An 18626-nucleotide genomic window follows, 5' to 3' on the forward strand; every position below is an offset into this window, starting at 1 on the left:
GACAAAAAACGTTAAGCACCAGGAGTAGTTGAAAGTAAATGAAACTACAAGTGCTGAAAGACCATGTGCCTTTATTGAACTAATTACAATGTGGGATGAAAGAGACAAGGTCGTTGGCAGTTACACGTGGAATGTTGGCGCCAGGTCAGTAGGGTATCGCGCACCCCCCCCCCCACCCCCCCCGCGGCCGTAATGCACGCCCGTGTGCTATTCGGAATGGTATCAAACAGCTTTAGGATCCTCTCCTGAGGCAAGTTCGTCCACAGTAATTGCAGCTGTCCCGCAGGTTGGTACTGGGACGGTATCCCCTTCCAATGTCATCCCACACGTGTTCGACGATCTTGGTGACCCCGGGAGGACCTCAACATGCTCTAGGCAGTCTATAGATATGCGTGTGGACGTGCATTATCTTGTTGGAACACTGCCCCAGGCTGTTTTGCCATAAGGGGTAGGACGTGCGGGCGCAGAATGTGACGTATCGCTGTGCCATCAAAGTCTGCCGCAGCACTATTAGAGGTGACCTAAACAATATCCCATGGCTCCCCACACCATGATGCCAGAGATTACGCCTGTGTGTCTTTCCACAATATGGACAGGATCTGCCCTCAACCCTCGACGCCGCCAAACCCGCAAACGATGGTCACCGGAGGTTATGGAGAAGCGGGACTCATCACTGAACATTATGCGACGCCAGTCGTTCTCTGTCCACACCTCCCGGACAAGGCACCACTCCAAACACAGGCGTTGGTGTTCTGGTGTCAATGGCAACCGACGCATGGGGCGGTAGGGCCCCATTTCGACGGATGCGAGTCGTCGAGATACTGTACAGGAACTCACAGGATGTTGTAGAGTCTCCAGTACATGTTCGCCTTGTCTGGTGCCAAAAGTTATGGGATTCCCGAATGCTTTGCGCACCATACGACGATGCTCCCTCAGGGCAGTGTTTCTTGGTCGACCCGAACCAGCACGACGTGACTGGGTGCCCTCATGTACGCAATGTATCCAACATCAGGCCACTGTGACATCTGAATGGCACACATGCCTGGCAATTGCACGATACGAGCAATCAGCCTCATGCAGTCCCACAATGCAGCCTCTGTCAAATTGGTGGGTAGACTGTCTAACGCGTCTGCATCTCTTGCTTAACTGTCTGACTCACAGCAGTTGACTGGCAACAACTTAACAGGACGTTCCATCATGAATACACTCTGGTGGGCGTCCTACACTTCTAATCATTAACACACACATCAATGGTCAAATGGGATAATATTAGACGACTCCTTATGGGAGCTTAACTTTTTCGTCAGGTAGTGTAATTTACTGTTTGTCCGATTCGTTGGTTGACTAGTCAGCCTACTGCCCTTCGGTTCAGAGGGTCCTGGTTCGATTCCCGGATGGGTCGGGGATTTTAATCGCTTCTGATTAATTCTACTGGCTCGGGGACTGGGTGTTTGTGTCTGTCCTAACACTCTCCTCTTCATATTCAGACAACACCACACCACACTGCTAACAACCACAAAAACACGCAATAGAGATTACATCCCTCCATATAGGGTTGGCGTCAGAAACGGCATCCGGTCGTAAAACAGAGCCAAATCCAATTGTGTTACGCAGTTTGCACCCGCGACCCCACATGTGTGGGAACAGCGGTAACAAAAGAATAAGAAGAATTGTAATTTACTGTTTAAGGGCAAAACAAGTTTTCTTTCGGTTTCGCTAATGTCCACCTTCCCAACATCATCGACTATCCTACATAACTTTTCCAAGACTGATATAAATGGAATACAATGGATAACGCAGGAAACAAGAAACTTCAAGAACAAAGATTCCTTAAGTTTCATGTACCACAAATTATTTTCCATTATCAGAGAAAATACACGACCAATATCCCACGTGGAATCGCTGTATTACGACAGGCTACTTTTCTTCACACGAGGGGACTGAAACGAGGCACGATTTACAAAGAAATAATGCAAAAGTTTTGGGTGCAGTAAACTGTCGTGCCTACCATAGATATCGCCTTCATTTAATGATGAGATTTTTTTAGCGTTCATTAGAAAGTTCTCTACACATGTGTTACCACTTGTTGCTTACGTAATGCGCGCGACCGCCACATTATGAAGTGTGTACATGCACACCCTCGGGCGTCGTTCCCGCACGCCATCACAATGACAACACTCCAACTGTATCTAGTTATTAATTCGCTACGCTTCTGCTTTGAATTTTAAAAACATAGTAAGCGCAGGTACAGTCACATTGGAAATAGAGTGTGAGGTGTTTTTAAATCTAGTGATCATGATCAACGTAACCAACAGAGTAATTCGCGATCCGAACCAGAGGGTCGTGGCTTCCCACACTGAAACTGGAAGGATCGCGTGTTGAAAGCCGGACGTCCTTCCAAACAACAGATGACAGTTTCACCCTAGAGTCACCTTTATTCAAAACTCTGACGCCAGGTTGTAAGGAACACCAGCAGCTACGGCTTTGTATACGAGGCTGAATTCACAGAAGGTTGCAGTCAGACAAACAATCTGTTTGTTTATGTCGCACAGACACAGGTCCTATGGCGCCGATAGGATAGAGAAGGGCTACGAGTGGGAATGGCCTTCATTACGGTACAGCCCCAGCTTTCACCTGGTGTGAAAATGGGAAACCACCGAAAACCATACTCAGTGCGCTGCCGACAGTGGTGTTCGAACACACTATCTCCCGAATGCAAGCTGATAGCTATGTAACCCAAACTGCGCAGCCACTGGCTCGGTAATCTGGATGAAAAGGAAATCTCATCAGCTATTTTGGCATTCTGAAATAATCTCAGGAACTTTCAGGAAAAAGTGATTGAAATTCCACGGTCACATTTAAGAATGAACAATAATAGGATGATCAACATAAGTTTCAATCTAATAATCATGTAATATGCATTACGTCCCACTAACTACCTTTTTACTGTTTTCGGAGACGCCGAGATGCCGAAATTTAGTCCCGCAGGAGTTCTTTTACGTGCCAGTAAATCTACCGACACGAGGCTGACGTATATGAGCACCTTCAAATACCACCGGACTGAGCCAGGATCGAACCTGCCAAGTTGGGATCAAAAGGCCAGCGCCTCAACCGCCTGAGCTACTCAGCCCGGCAATGTTCAATCTTACCCTGTCATTGGAAGTCATGAAAAATCCACACCCCTTCAGGCAAGCAACTCAATGTTGAATACACACTAGGGATGTGAGCTACGAATTTTAGGTAAATAAAATATACATAAAGTATGAGAATATAATTATTGTACATTTAATCCTACAAATTACAAGCCTTTTCTTAATCATCGTTATCCGGTCGATTAGATTACGGCCGACTTGATACGTCGCTCTAGCTAGCTGAGCGCAGCGAGGGATCCAGTCGGCCGTGGATTAGATTAGCAGTTTGCCCTTTTTTACCACTACGAGCGCTAATGTGAGTCAATGCAGAGTTTCACTTAAGCCCTTATAGCTACATTCGGTGCGGACATTTTAAAAAACTAAAAAACGCCTGAGGTAGTGAACCAAGGAACACATTACAGAAATAATTATGTTAATAAGTTAATTTGGTTAGAATTTGAATAAAAAAGAAAACGAGTAAAGAAACAAGCTATTTAGGCTGTTTTTCCGGAACTGCATTTAGGCCGGAAGTGATTTTTGAACTTTTTTTTTAGTTTGATAGAGCTTTCCAAGACTCAATTTGAAACCATTCCGGGCTCTTCAGCCCTTCAAATGTCGGCACAATTGAGGATGGTATGCTAAGAAATGCTTTCAACATGAAGATGTCAATGAGAAGATGAACAGAAATACATGAGGTAAATAAGTTTAATCGTACTTCTCTGTTGGGCACAAAGAAAGGGAGACAGAATTATGAAATGAAACTGCTTTTAGTGCCGGGAGTGTCCGCGAACAAGTTCGGCTCGCCAGATGCAGGTCTTTTGATTTGATTTGACGGCCGTAGGCGAACTGCGCGTCGTGATGAGAATGAAATGATGACGACGCATACACCCAGCCCCCGTGCTAGCGAAATTAACCGATATTGGTAAAAATTCCCTACCCTGCCGGGAATCGAGCCCGGCACCCCTGTGACCAAAGACCAGCACGCTAACCATTTGGCCATGGAGTCGGACGGCATTATTATGTATTGCACTGACGACCTGCCCAATCACGTATGTACAACGCCAGTATATGAATGAACATTTCTGAGAAGAGTACGGGTTACGGGAAGAGGGGCGGCACATCCAGTTGTACAGTTGTCTGCTAACGGAAGTAGTAGCACGCGCAAGTAAGCTGATTCATGGAAACGAGCCCTACACTAGGACCGTTATCTATAAGCTGCACAGATGTTTACTTCCTGTTCCACAGGGGATGCGCTTTATAGTTTCACCAGATCGTTCTTTTCAAGGTGGCACGGGTCTTCAATGACTATACAAGGAACAATTATTTCTACACAATCCAAAAGAATACACACGATGACGTGAACTGCATTACAAGATAACATTCAATGAACCGAGACGGTCAAAGATGTATCGATTTCTCGCCATTACTCTATTTGAAATGTTTAGATATAATGCGTATTATTTCTCCACAGAATGAATGTCCTCAATGAAAACAGCAGAAATAGAGCTACACAGGGTGTTTGTAGAATTTGACAAGGCATCTGATAAGAGCGCCAAGGCTAAAGATACAGAGATGTGTGAAAGAATAAAGTGTTCCAGAAAAATACGTGAGGATGTAAAGGAAATGTATGAAAGGACAACGATCCAGGTTTAAGAGTGGCGAAGAACTAAAGATTCAAGATGGGAGTGGGAGTCACAGCAAGGATCAGTTCTCAGCCCACACGTGTCTAACCTGGTAATGGATGTGATTGTAAATGGGAAACATTAGTGCCCGAGGTCGTTATTGCTTGGTTTCTCTCCGGCCATTAAAAGTGTAAATGGTACTCTGAACGTTTTAATTTTGTTTACAATTTTCTTGAAATCGCACCGACAGACATAGGTCTGTGGCGACGATGGGATAGGAGTAGAAAGAAAGCAGCCGTGAACTTAATTAAGGTACTGCCCAACATTTGCCTTGTGTGGATATGGGAAACGACGGGAAACCGTCTTCAGGGCTGCCGATAGCGGGGTTCGAACCCACTATTTCCCGAATGCATGCTCACAACTGCGCTCGGTCGTTTTAAAATTAATGCCACAGACGATTATCTACGTTGTTATGAATCTTCTCAAAGAGCAGCCCATTTACTGTTTCACTGTGCCATGTTTGTACGTAGTACAAGATCTGATCTCCAGTGCTTCCTGAACAGTTGTAAACTGGCACTCTCAAAGCCGTTATATCATCTATTCAGAAAATCTGGCTACTACAGTCCCTAAAATCCATTCCCCATTATGTTCTGTAATGCCTGTGTCAAGAACCAAAATGTATTAAATGCTATTCCTGTAAAAATGGGTTCCAACAGTTAGGATAAATAAATAATAAACAAATAAATGGCCTTATGCACCCAACTCATTTCCACATGGGGATACGGTAATAAAGAAGACTCCTACAAATATCTCGGAGAATGGATAACCTCGAATGTTAATGAACATCTAGTCATGAAGCCTAAAGAGGGAGGTGAATACAGAATTAGGCATAACAACGAGCTTTACCAACATTCTGAGATCATAACATCAGCCATGAGAAAGAGCGGATTTGTCTTCTATGGTCACATAGTCAGAATGGACAACAAGAGATTGACCTCAAGAATCTTCAACACTTTCTCCAGAGGAAAAGGGACAAATGCTAAATGGACGAAACTGGTTCGAAAAGAAATATAATTTTTAAAAAATGAAATCAAAGATATACTCAACAGGAATGAATTCAGAATGCCGATCAGAACATCTGACACTCCAGTCACTTACAGCCGCGTCCTGGAGTGGGAATGAAGTGGACCCAGGAAAGGAAAGGAACCGGCAGCGCAAAGATGAAGGAATACTGGGCTAAGAGTCAGGAACCACGTGCTCCAAGGGGCCTCAACGCAACAAGAATAAATAAATAAATAAATAAATAAATAAATAAATAAATTTGATACAAACCTAAACCTACGATGCCTTGGTTTAGAAACACCGAAGAACAACTTCAGGTGCTACAGATCAAACCGGAAGACGCCTTTGACAGAGATCTTTTCCGAAAGAAAGTAGCGACGAACAGGCTAACCCGAGACGAACAACCAAAGAGAAGACACGGTGTCCCTTGGACAGAAGAACGCAAAAGCAGACCCACACAGAAAGAATCAAAAGAAAGCAAAATTCACTGCCAAATGTAACAAGACTTAGCGTGGTCCTCGATGGCCCCAGAGAATAAATAATAATACACTCTGAATCAGAAATTAATGTGGGCAATTGTTTAAATGTAAATTAACCAAAAATAACTTTTCTAGAAACCGAACTATTCGTGATACTGTAATAATAATAATAATAATAATAATAATAATAATAATAATAATAATAATAATAATAATAAATTTACAGAATTCCAAGTGTCTTCGGAAATATTACATTCATCTAATGAAGTGTATATATAATTAAAGAAAATCAAATTTCAATTTTTACCTTACGAGCATAACAATCAAGATATTCACGAATTTAGATTTTTATACAGTGTCGCCAGGTCTACAAATAATGAAATCGGTAGATTGTACGTAAACATTTCAGGAGTTTTAATGAAAATGTCTGTAGTTTCTCGAGCGCTGAAGTGTTATAATGTAACTAAATTACAGAATGCAATAGTCATTTGAAGTTATGAGAAAAATATGTAATTTCACTCACCCGTACTCTCTGGCCACTCTATTCTTCTTCTTCTTCTTCTTCTTCTTCTTCTTCTTCTTCTTCTTCCCACTCTTCCTGTAGATGTAGTTGTTTATCAGGCGTAGACATTGTAGGCCAATTCTGAAGTCGAAGCAGGATGTAGATTTCGTATCATATATGCGAGTTGGGGATTTCCCTTCGAATGATGCAGTCAAGCGTGAGTTTTGAGTTCAATTCGAGCCTAAAATGAATGCGGGGAAGAAAGTAACGTGTGATGTTATCAATAAAACGTCACGCAGTGACACGAGGCACAAATATAATATGCACCATTAAATCATTATTATTAATTTTCCTTAAGTTTGGATTAGAAGACATTTCGGGATATCTTTTTTGCTTTTTCTGGTTCTCTGGTGTGTTGCAAAAAAATCGGGAGATCTCCTGAAATTTCGGGAGACCTGGCAACACTGTTTTATAACGAAGTCCATCAATGGCGAACATTACTGAAGAGAAAATATTTCTCAGATGTCGTAGCGATGGTGGTAGTTGCTGTCGTGATTGTTTTTATAAGCTGCAAAATCCCGCGATCATTAGCTCCTTTTTTTTTTTTATGAAGATCCAGCACGCCTGTTAGCCATGTTCGTTAAGGTGTCAAGTCTATAGGGTCTAACAGCATAGTTAGACGGTTCGAACCCCGTTGGTGAAAAAGTCATTATCAGAATGTTAGTCGGCAGGATAGGAGACGGAGTGATATAGAATTTCTAATCATTAAATTGAGTGCCAAAAGCCTGGATTCAATTGGTGGTGCTGGTGGTGTTTATTGTTTTACGAGGAAGTACAACTAGGCAACAACACTAATCAGAGAGGAAAAATGGAGGGGATCCGACACTGAAGGTATCGGCCAATGAAAGACAAGGGCCACGAAGGGCGTGAAAATGAAAGACTCCCTAGGCTTCGAATGCTCTAATACCGTCGGCGTCGGAAAAATACAGTTGACCAATGGAGGTCGGATAAGATAGATGAAAGTGAGGAGCCTGGCGCAAGTAAGTGGAATCAATGCCAGGACTCAGAAAAGAGCCCGGTGGTAGCCAAACCTCGCTCAAAAGTTAAGAGCCCCTTGGCCCCTTTTAGCCACCTCTTGGAAGAGGCATGGGATACCGCAGGTGTAACTCTACCATCCCCACCCACTGCGGGACCTGAATTTAATTCCAAATTCATATGGAGTGAGATGCTGTTGACAGCAACGTCGGATGGAGACGTTAAGCCAGGGACAAACCCCTTGGTGTTATTCGACAGAAGTAGGCTATATGCTGACACTGGGTTTCACCCTCTCCCTACCTCGTTATCATCCGACATCCAGACGCCCAAGTCGCCTATGGCCATCAAAATGAAAGACCTGCACCGAGCGAGTCGAACATCTCCTCGGACACTCCAGACACTTAAAGCCATAAAATAAATAAATAAATAAATAAATAAATAAATAAATAAATAAATAAATAAATAAATAAATCAGTAAATCAGTGAGACTATGAAGATTACCATCGAAATTGAAGCAGGGAAATCAAAAACCCACTAACTCCAGTAAACCTAATTTTACAGGAGAGAGAAAAAAACTGATTATTCCTTTCACTGGTTTTAAATCTAATGTGTTTATGTGCTCATATTAAGTAAAAGTGTATTCTTTATCAATTAAATTCTTCATAACCCAAGTGTTGATATAATTTAATGCTATAATTAGAATTAAATAGCGGTGGTGTTAGGGGTTTTTTGACCTCCGGAGTGTATGAAATAATGAAAATATAAAAAATGTGACAGAAAACGTACCAGTATGTCATAACTACCATATGAGACGATAGAATATGAACGTTTATTATAAAAATTAGCACTGTTACATTTTTAAATTTCAAAGGTACAGCGTGAGCCTGAAATCTATTAAATACTTGAACGTAAATCATACTAAAATACATAAATATAACGACAAATATGCTTAAGACTTTCATTACAGGTATTCTGTTTCACTTTCACTCTCTTATTCAGTCTGTGAAACAGCGTTATTACTGGCGGCAAACAGTGTTTTGTAATACATCCTACTTTCCTCAGAAATGAACTTCATTAAATTTTGCAAGTACTTTTGCTTTTCTCTTTTCAGTGGCAAGGGTGAGTTGTACTTTTGTTGAGTGGGAAAAGATGCAGTTGTATTGGGTCTCTGGATGTTAAATCGACTCCATATTGTACCTTTCATAGTTTTACACACATGGATTCCATTTTTGTGGGATGCTGAATATCGTATCACTTTAGTTTCTAATATGAGGAACTTCTCGGTTGGACTATGCTTAGTTTCTTTAGTACTTGGGTTTCCCTTGAATATTTTAGAGAAATATTGAGGGTAGTCATATATCATAGTTTGTTTAACCTGTACAACATCATATCCATCTACCTGTAAATAAAGCATAGAATGCAAAAACTCTCGAATTCCATGGAATAAGAGGTGTTTTGCTTTCCGTGGATTTTAAAAGCACCTCCTGTATGCAGATGAATGACGGAATTACGCCATTCTTGCCTTCCATTGATGCGGAACACACTAAGAAGCCCCATCGTGCCCATAACTCAATATCGCCAAAAATTGGAGTTAGTGGTTTTTTTATCTCCCTGCTTCAATTAGAGCCACGTTGTACTTCTCCTTAAAAAAATAATCACCAACAGAAGGAAAACGTGAAATTAAACGATCACTCCAAGAAGTAGGTCAGTGGGAGAGTGTGCAAGCGGAAATATCGTCGAGCCGGAAGAAAACAATGCGATGCCCTTTAATGGCTTACGCCCCTACAACTCATGAAACACAGCATTATACAGAGTGATTCTTGTTAGTTTGTCTCTTCTGCTGCCCATCGCCTCCATTATATGACATTGCTGATGCAATTAAAAACTAACTTGTCAACGACTGGTACTAAACAGCTTCAGTATGCGTAATTCAGGGATGGCAAGGGGTGGCAGTTGCTCCCCCAATATTTTGAAGGAAACCATATTTTTGTAATATTACAGACATAAAAATAATTTTTAAGTAGACCTACGCTATGCATTTCTCTGTTTAATTCAACTCAATAAAAAAAAATTACCTTTGCAAACTTATTTTTTGTAGAGAGGCAGGGGAAACCGGGGCAAGATAACGAATCGACCATAACTTTTGTAGTATTGTGTTCACTAAATTAGCTACCGCGTGGCCTTGGGTCCGGTATCTCACACGTATAACTTACACATAGAAGGAAACTTCTTTCAGTCTGGGACAAGCAGTGGCAGGGGGTTGTCTGTCTGGCGCTGTCGCACTAAAATATCTCAGGTATGTGCAGGAAGCTTCTACTGCTAGAGGGCTCACAATACGAATTAACTGTTTTATTTTTTTTAAGTGTCAATGTATTTCCAACTTACTTCAGTGTTAACCGAATCTTGATTGCAAACCGTCTATTATAAGGGCAAACCCTTTCCCAAGTAGCGTGGGGCAAGAGGACGGGGAGGGGGGGGGGCAATTTGACGAATTCGTCATTTTACCCCAAGCCAGGTATAGCCTACACGTAGTCACCCGTACTTTTACGCTAATTACAGAAATACCTAGAAATTATCAACGGAAGACGGATAGACGGGACTGGGATGAAGTAAGCATGATAGCCGCAATGCATGCTGCCAAAGAATCTCAGATGTTATGTAATGCAACTATGAGCAACGCCATTGAAAGATCTGAAGCATTTGGAATTGACCCATTCAACCCACAAATATTTGATGCGGAAGATTGCTCTCCAGCAGTGACAACAGAAAGATATTATGAAGAACAGTGAATAAAAGTAGCCTATGTTCATCTTCTAATAATGAAGACTGGATCAATGTGTAATAACTGTAAAAGACTGCTGAAGTTATGAAGGTACTGGACGGTTTCTCTGTGATATGTGCTGAGGACATTCCAGTTTAAAACTGTTTTCTTCAGAGTTCTTGCATTCAATGCAGTGCACAGTAGTTAACTTGAGCAGGAATTTCTAAACAATTTTAATTTATTTTAAAGTATTTTAACACTTTTCAAATGTATGTTGTTTAGAAATGTGTAGTACATAATGAAAATTAAGTTACTTCAAGTTTTGATAGTGTGTTTAACAAATTTAATTCCGTGTTGAAACAGTTGAGAAGAATGTTCGTCATCTTACCCCAATAGGTTCGACAACTTACCCCGGACACGGGGCAAGATGACGAATTTACATAAAATTAAACTTTACTACTTTATGAGAAAGCTGTTTAAACAAGAACTTTGAACACTGCAGTACTGTTGCATGAAAACGTAAGCAGTAATAAGCAGTGGCGTATACCGAGGGTTACCAAGGCTATCGGTGAAGCCCAAAACTCAATAATTGAGAATGATGGAAGTCTAAAGCACATTATAATGTAAGCATCTGACACGTTCCATTTTCAAAACTTGAAAGCAGTGAGAAAAAACGTCGCACATATTTTGAGAGCTAAGCATCGGAGACCGATATCGCAGCCCAGACTCTCGAACCTCTCCCCTCTTATCACCCATAGCGGCTTGCTGTTGTATATTGGATAGGAGCGTGGGCAGGAGGGATAGGTGTGCTAAGCTTCGGTCCGTCAGATCGCCACTACTATCAACCATGCGTTACTCATCGTATATACTTCATCTCATACTTCTGATTTAATCATACAGATAACAGAGTGCTGGTATTTCACTCCCGTTTAATTCTACAGCCTTGTAGAAGACACTGCAGGGCTGATGTTATAGGAGCAATATAGTTTTATTTTTACAGGTACAACTGCTAAAATGAAATGCAATCTTTCAGGTTCTCTTTTGTTGGTTGGAATCGAACCCGTGATCATGGGTCAGACACCACAACTGATCTCCCGAGGAAGCTAATAAACCAGTGAACGATGGGTACGACCGCTGTAAAATTCAACATTTGTATTTAATAATAATAATAATAATAATAATAATAATAATAATAATAATAATAATAATGCATGGCATCTGTGTAGGGATGGTGGTGTCCTATTGAGGATAAAATGAATGGCGAAGACGTCATAAACACCCAGTCCCCAAGCCAGGGAATTAACAGTATGAGGAGGTTGATTCTGAAAATTGATCCGGGGCCATCGGACCAAAGGCAAGCATTCTATCCATTTGCTAAACCTGCGGCTACCATCTCCACTGATCAGGGGTTGAGCATGGAGCAGAGGCCAAGCTTGTGAAGCAGATTTCACAACACAGCAGGCTTCTCCGTTGGCTATAGGCTGCAGCTCAAAATGCTGAAGGCTTGACGTTCACTAAACCTACCATCGAAAAGGGGTAACCTAAGTCTACTGGTATCCCACGTCTTGATCCCAGCGTAAGTCACTGACAATCAATCAATCAATCAATCAATCAATCAATCAATCAATCAATCAATCAATCAATCAATCAATCAATCAATCTCCTGGATGGGGCAGTAGAATAATACCCACGATATCTCCTGCCTGCCAATCAATCAATCAATCAATCAATCAATCAATCAATCAATCAATCAATCAATCACCCCATTTAGGGTAGTCGTCCAGGTGGCACATCCCCTAGTCTTTTCTTAAATAATTGCAAATAATTTGTAAATTTATTGAACATCTCCCTTGGTAAATTATTGCAATCCCTGACACTTCTTCCCATAAACGAATATTTGCACCAATTTTTTCCTCTTGAATTCGAACTTTATCTTCATACTTCTTTCCTACTTTTAAAAACACCACTCAAGCTTATTCGTCTGCTTATATCATTCCACGCCATATCTCTGACAGCTCGAAACTTACCACAAAGTCGAGCATTTCGTCTCCTTACTCCCAAGTCTTCCCAGTCCAAAGTTTGTAACATTTTCGTAACACTGCTCCTTTGTCGGAAAACATCCGGAACAAATCGTGGTGCTTTCCTTTGAATCATTTCCAGTTCTCGTATCAAGTAGTCTTGGTGAGGATCCCATACACTGGGTTCTTGCCAGAGACTTACACGCCCTCTCCTTACATCCTTACTACACCCCCTGTCCGGTTCCATGGCTAAATGGTTAGCGTGCTGGCCTTTGGTCACTGGGGTACCGGGTTCGATTTCCGGCACGTTCGGGAATTTTAACCATCATTGGTTAATTTCGCTTTCACGGGGGCTGGGTGTATGTGTCGTCGTCGTCATCATCATCATCATCACCATCACCATTTCATCCTCATCACGACGCGCAGGTCGCCAACAGGCGTCAAATCAAAAGACCTGCACCTGGCGAGCCGATCATGTCCTCAGACACTCCCGGCACTAAAAGCCATACGCCATTTCATTTCACTACACCCCGTAAATACTCTCATAATCATAACCATGTGAGATGTGAAACCTTTCGTAACAGCCTCCGTAATATGATTTCCGCAATATACCTTGCCCTGTACTGTTCCTTAGTATCTAGTCAAATAATCAACAGTAACAACGTTAATATTACGAGGAATTACCTCCAGAAGACCAAAGATGAATGCTAGTCTAGATGTGATGCTCGCCATGTCAGTTATTTCTCTTCTACCAGACGTGAAGTTTGTAGGAGCTTTAATATATTTTAACTTGCCTTGTGGGTCGCAAGAGGCGACTAAAAGGGGCTCCAGGGACTCAACGTGGGAGCGTGGGTTGGCGACCACAGGGTCTTTAGCTGAGCCCTGGCATTGCTTGTGCCAGGCTCCTCACTATCATCTGTCCTACCCTACCTCAGTTGATCAACTCTTGTTCATTTCAGACCCCGATGGTATTAGGTCACGAGGCCTAGGGAGTCTTTCATTTTCATGCCCGTAGTGGACTTTGTCTTTCTTTGGCCGATATCTTCCTTTTTCTAATTGTCGGGTCCCTTCTACTCCCCCCCCTCCCCCTCTGATTAGTGTTATCGGAGAATGATTGCCCCGTTGTACGCCCTCTTAAAACAACATTCACCACCACCGCTGTGACAACAATGGTGTGGCACCACATTCTCTATGCGGTCCGTCCTTAATGTTATAAGTGCGGTGGCAAAAATATCCTACTTTGAAGGGGGTATGCGAAGTAGCTTTTTTGGGAAGAGCTTTCGCATTACTGGCCATCCGCATGGGCGTTTGCAAGACTACTTTTTATTTCTTTATTCTCTCTCGACCGCGCGTCAAAATTTCTTTATTTTATTTTATCTTCTCCATTTTCTATCTTGAAAGCCTTGCAGGCGGCCATGGACCGGGGGTGACAGTGGCTCTTGAGCGGCAGTGGTCTAACGCCGGGGATGTCTTGGTACGACCGCGACAGAGTAACCAGTGCCGAAAGGAGATATGGGATTGCCTGGTGGGTTTAGGGAGGTTTCTCATAACTTCTCCTTTACGGAGGGGTGGAAGTAGCTGGCAGAAGACTAGCCTTTGCACCTCAAGTTATTCTGTACTCTTGTACTAGGCTATGTTCCTGCGTTAGTACTCGCTTGTCGGTCATTTGTCCAAACAGGTAGGTCACCACGGGCTGTGAGGCGGGGCGGAGCCTCACGGCACCCCCCCCCCCTCCCCAAAAGACACTAACACAGCTCTATTCTCTTTGAGGCACTGTTGTGTATGTGGGGCTATGCCCTTTCTCCATTCACCATCCCTAAATTGTAACTACAATTAGTGGAAAATAAATAAATAAATAAATAAATAAATAATAATAATAATAATAATAATAATATCTCGCCTAGAAAAAGGCAAACCTTGTCGAGCTGGGCTGAGCGATGACCGTCCGACCAGATTTCCAGTGATTTCCATCTCTTCGGATCGTTGATGAAGCACGAGAATGAACGTCATGATGTGGCTTCAGAAACTGGAAGAAGATTACGTCTTGCCAACATCTATGTCTTGATGTAGAGGAGTATGAGCTTGGATAAGAATATAAGAGTATGTTGAATAGCAATGTGTACTACTATGTATTCTTTTATCTGCCTGCAAAATAAAGTTTCTCCGTGCAAGATCTTGTTTCCTTATTTTTTTTAAGGAACATTGTACTTATAACACATGGTGCCCGTCATCGTTGAAGGGTCTGCCTTACTAACTCTGCACCACTCGCCATACAAAATACACCCTGGGGTGTACAAAATTCCCTGTACTTGTGGCAAGGTATACATTGGCCAAACATTCCGGTTCCATCGGTACTCGTATCAAGGAACACCAACGCAATAATCCGTCTCAACCAGCCAAACAAATCAGCAATAGCTGCGCGCGCCCTATGAACGGGTCATGATGCCGCGTTCCAAGATGTTCGACTACTACTAACATGTTTTCATTCCTTTCTTGAAGAAGGAGGTGATCCTCTTAGACGGCCACGCCGTTTCTCAGACCAGGAGATGCTTGGAGAAAATGAGGAGGTAGGCGTTTGTTGCCTAAACTACAAACTGTCTCGGCATTCACCTTAGTGCAGGAGAATGGAAAACCACGGAAAACAATGTTCAAGACATCCGAAAGAGGGGACCAGCCCCGCTCCGTCTCCCGAATTCATAGGCCTAGATCCGTAGCCATCCCTCCTCTGCTCAGTTGGCCGGTCTGAGTGCAGAGCTGTCGGACCACGGACCATTCGTGGCCATTTGTAGGCCCAGACTCACTCTGCATCCGCTGACCAGATGTTCGAGCTCTTACCCACACTAAACGCTACAGGTCTAGGATTATGGGAAACTGTGGAAATACGTAATAATCCTGACAATTTCAACAGGGGCACACTCTGTCGTTTAGTAATACGTACCGAGCTCGATAGCTGCAGTCGCTTAAGTGCGGCCAGTATCCAGTATTCGGGAGATAGTGGGTTCGAACCCCACTGTCGGCAGCCCTGAAGATGGTTTTCCGTGGTTTCCCATTTTCACACCAAGCTGTACCTTAATTAAGGTCACGGACGCTTCCTTCCCACTCCTAGCCCTTTCCTCTCCCATCGATCGTCGCCATAAGACCTATCTGTGTCGGTGCGACGTAAAGCAACTTGCAAAAAAAGTTATACGTGGTTGCCAGCCAATAAGGATTTTTATAGGTAGTTCTCTTCCCTGTCCATTCACTATTATTATTTCTTTCCGATTTTTTCCAAATTCCTATTCTCCTCATCACGAGATGGTTCACAATGCGCACAGGGAGCCATCTAGTGGCGAACGAGAGTACCACTTACTATAGACAACGGTAAAGCATTCGTAAGTTCAAGTGATTCAAACCTTCATTCATTTTTAGAGAAGTCTTGCTTGTAAAAAGACGAGATTATCTTTTGTAGACGCAGAGCAAAGTTCTCTGTGAAAAAAAAAAAAAGTTTATTATCGTATCTACATACAAACTATTATTATCTATGTAATGCCATCATCATTCATTGTGCAAAATTTGAATCACCAGTATACTGCTTTTCAAGCAGTGTGTGTGTGTTTGGTGGTTACTTACACTAATGCCTGTATTTCATGTACATCATCCTTCAACTGGTCAGTTTCATTTGTAAATGTTCTGAAGGAATGCAGTTTATCAAGTTTCTATTGACTCAAGGGGAAGTGTAACTGGGCAACCACCTTAGGCAAAATTTGAAAAGTTCCAGCAATGCTTAGAATGAATGTATTGTCCAAAGAAATACAAGCACCATAAAGGGCTTGACAATGAAACACCGACGGGACAGAAAAAGAACAACATTAGACCAAAGGAGGTTGGATAAGAAATATGAAAGCGAGCAGCCTGCCACAAATTACTGGAAGCAATGTCAGGCTCAAAAATGCTCCAAAAATGAAAGCCTTTGGGGATCCCTTTTAGTCGCCTTTTACGGTAGGCTAGAGATACGGTGAGTGTATTCTACCGGCCCCACCCACAGGGGGAAAGTAACATTATTATTACTGCTATTATTATTCCTGTCCTATTACTAAATCCATTAGTCAGCCCGTACTGTAGTTAGGTCTAATTTTACGACTGAATATCCTTCCTGACGCCAATGCTGTGTGGTGGGACGTCATCAGTATTACGTATTTCTGTGGTGGATGGTAGTGTGATGTGTTTAGTGCGTATGAAGATAATAATAATAATAATAATAATAATAATAATAATAATAATAATAATAATAATAATACCAGGGGCTCCTCACCTATTTAAACTTCGTGCCCTCTCTAAGCCATCTATGCCAACGGACTTGAACTTGTACAATCCGAAAGAATTTCGTCTTCTACAGTTAGATGTCTCTAACATCGTTTTGGTAGCTCACTCTCACTCATTAAAAACGAAGCCAGAACTTAGGAAATTTCATTTTTGTTATTAGTAACCTTTTTCTGAAGACTTTTTTTTTTTTTTTTTTTTTTATGTACCGAAGTTGTCAACACTTCAGCTGGTTCCTCTTCTACTGTAATCTAACTATCAGATGCTTGTAAATATGTTCTGTAGCCAATCAAAACCGGGGTTATGTACAGGAATCCAGCCTATCAGCAAAGTGTAGTTCAATTTAATCGGGAAACTTCCCCAGGCAGGGTACTTTAGGGCCGTCTTGTCGGAATTGCTCCAGTACCTGGGAGTGTGACTTGACGGAGGCCTAGAAGGCAGGGGCGCGGCCTGCTTGAAGAATATCCAGCGATACAAGGTAATGGCAGAATCTTCCTAAACATGTGATAGCGCCTGCGGGTAGTTTGAGGGGAAGGTTTTAGCCGTTTTCTTTTAATGTAATTTTATGAACTGGTGGTTTAAATGTAGGATTTTCGGCGAAGTCTGCGGACTCTGTTTCTAATCCCTACCGGGAAATATGTAACGATCCTCTGCCGTCTCCCATTCAACCTTGCAATTGGGTGACTAGTTTTCAAACTCTAAATTTTGTAAATCTCGTCTTAGCTTTAGGGGTTTCTCCTTTAGTCGCCCTCTTGTAGTATGGGATTAACCTCTGTATCTTTGGGCCGTAAGCCCACTTAGGGTTTTAGTAATTTCTATTAGGAGTGTTGGAGTTTCGCCTCCTTGCCTTTTGTTAATGGCCAGTTATATGCAACCTTTTCTCTTTTACTCTTAAGGCCATGTAGTATGGGTAATCATGCCCCTGTTTATCCTGTATTATCCATAATGCAATTGTTCTTCGTTGCAGCTCAAAACGCTTAAAAGGCTTGGCATTCACTAAACTAACCATCGCAAAGGGGTAACCTAAGTCTAGTGGTAGCCCACGTCTTGGACTCAGCATACGCCACTGGTAATAAGTACGGTATATCATCACAGGCGTACAACGCGCCATATTCGGGCGGAATGTCGAACGGAACCTCATCATCGTCAACTTCCCCCATTCTCCCCTACTTGAAAAGTGCCTTCAGTCTCATATTTTAATTGTCTGATTTGTTTTCTTTGTTTACAGTTCCAATGAATTCAGCAACTTGAGAGAGGTTTTTTTCATACATTGGCCGTTTAAAAAATGCAGGAATGCTATCACCCAGGAGAGGAGTGCGGCACCGAAGTTGCCTTTTCAAAAATAATTAATGACTTCAACTCAAATCGAAAGAGAAGACTTCATTTTGTGTAAAAATACGATGTGACCAGATTATGTACAAGTAAAAAACTTCATTTTCCTGTTTTTCTTCTTTATTCTTACTTTTACGGATATAAACAGGACAAATAATAAATACATTTGAAGTAGGTCCACCTTTAATTCTGTGTGAATGTTTATATATATGTATATAGAGGTTTGGTTATTAAAGTTATTAACGTAGAATATTAAAGGAAATATAGAGAATTATAGGAATAATTGTGTGGTCGCTAATTGCTCTCAAACGAGGCCCAAGGTCCCCGGTAATCCCTGCCACCCCAATCAAAATGCTCAAATTACGCCTATGGTAGGTTCAATTCA

General features: G+C 42.0%; 1 protein-coding gene across 1 annotated transcript in view; it reads right to left on the minus strand.

The window, feature by feature from the left end:
- Akt (Akt kinase) overlaps window positions 1–18626 on the minus strand; it is a 319015-nt gene that overhangs the window by 169165 nt on the left and 131224 nt on the right. The gene's annotated exons all lie outside the window — the stretch shown is intronic.

The sequence above is a fragment of the Anabrus simplex genome, chromosome 11 (genome assembly GCF_040414725.1).
Source record: "Anabrus simplex isolate iqAnaSimp1 chromosome 11, ASM4041472v1, whole genome shotgun sequence".
NCBI classification, from domain to species: Eukaryota; Metazoa; Arthropoda; class Insecta; order Orthoptera; family Tettigoniidae; genus Anabrus; species Anabrus simplex.